Source organism: Diaphorina citri, unplaced genomic scaffold (genome assembly GCF_000475195.1).
Source record: "Diaphorina citri unplaced genomic scaffold, Diaci psyllid genome assembly version 1.1 scaffold6658, whole genome shotgun sequence".
Taxonomy (NCBI): Eukaryota; Metazoa; Arthropoda; class Insecta; order Hemiptera; family Psyllidae; genus Diaphorina; species Diaphorina citri.
The window spans coordinates 1-1,664 of NW_007384034.1; the positions used below are offsets into that span (position 1 = coordinate 1).

At 32.8% G+C, this 1,664-nt stretch overlaps 1 long non-coding RNA gene across 1 annotated transcript; it reads right to left on the reverse strand.

The window, feature by feature from the left end:
• Positions 1 to 2: 2 nt before the first annotated feature.
• Positions 3 to 1,424, reverse strand: LOC113472631. Its single transcript, XR_003394857.1, has 2 exons — positions 1,165 to 1,424; positions 3 to 297 (listed from the first exon to the last, which is right to left on the reverse strand). It is a non-coding gene; the product is annotated as an uncharacterized LOC113472631 (long non-coding RNA).
• Positions 1,425 to 1,664: the final 240 nt, after the last annotated feature.

The window sequence follows — 1,664 nt, forward strand, 5'->3', positions numbered from 1 at the left end:
AGTTGGGTAATTGATTAAGTTTTTGTGAAACACAAACACTACAGTGTTTGACTTTAACAAAATTCATTCGTAAAACCAAGAGACCTTCTGAATATTATTGTTTGAAAAATATTTGTATGTAGGTACCTACTTACAAAGCATTGATTGTTTGGCAGCTACTAAAAAGTGAAAAAGTCTTTTAGTCTAACAAATAAAATTGTTCTTTCAAATTATGTCTTACCTAGAAACTAAGTAAATTGTTATGTACCACTGAGTGAAACTTGTATAGAGTGGATGACAAGGTATTAAATCATTAACCTGTTTCTTGACTTTATGTTTTTATCGGGTAGTTGTTTACACAAAAGAGAAAATTATGAGGTTTTCTACATGACTTTCAGACCAGTTAGTGGGTATGTTTCCATTGAACAAGTTTGACCTTTATATTAATACAAAAGACTTGAAAGATGGGACAAAACACGAAATAGAAAGCTCCTCAAATCGAAAATTTAGCCAATTTTTATAAAAAGTTGCACACATCACCCAAAACTGAGGAACAGAGGAACACTTGATTTTTTGAAAAATTCGCGGCTTTTTCCCCCATCCAAATTTTGCAAATGGCTGATAAATAACAGCCAATCAGTACCTACTTACAAAGCATTGATTGTTTGGCAGCTACTAAAAAGTGAAAAAGTCTTTTAGTCTAACAAATAAAATTGTTCTTTCAAATTATGTCTTACCTAGAAACTAAGTAAATTGTTATGTACCACTGAGTGAAACTTGTATAGAGTGGATGACAAGGTATTAAATAATTAACCTGTTTCTTGACTTTATGTTTTTATCGGGTAGTTGTTTACACAAAAGAGAAAATTATGAGGTTTTCTACATGACTTTCAGACCAGTTAGTGGGTATGTTTCCATTGAACAAGTTTGACCTTTATATTAATACAAAAGACTTGAAAGATGGGACAAAACACGAAATAGAAAGCTCCTCAAATCGAAAATTTAGCCAATTTTTATAAAAAGTTGCACACATCACCCAAAACTGAGGAACAGAGGAACACTTGATTTTTTGAAAAATTCGCGGCTTTTTCCCCCATCCAAATTTTGCAAATGGCTGATAAATAACAGCCAATCAAAATCGAGCAATAAAGTTGCTCTCTCATCCAACAAGAAGGAAACATTAACCTGTTTCTTGACTTTATGTTTTTATCGGGTAGTTTGGTAGTTCTTTCCACAAAAGAGAAAATTATGAGGTTTTCTACATGACTATCAGACCAGTTAGTGGGTATATTTCCATTGAACAAGTTTGACCTTTTTATTAATACAAAAGACTTGAAAGACGGGACAAAACACGAAATAGAAAGCTCCTCTCCTCAAATCGAAAATTTAGCCAATTTTTATCAAAAGTTGCACACATCACCCAAAACTGAGAAACACTTGATTTTTTGAAAAATTCGCGGCTTTTTCCCCCCATCCAAATTTTGCAAATGGCTGATAAATAACAGCCAATCAAAATCGAGCAATAAAGTTGCTCTCTCATCCAACAAGAAGGAAATAAAAGGAAGCTTGGTGATGAAGAACCTGAAATCTATGGACTCCGTGGAGAGATCAACACGACCCTAAGATAGTTCGTGCAAAAAATTCCATTTGAATTAAAAATTAGTCAATAATGGAATAATAAAATT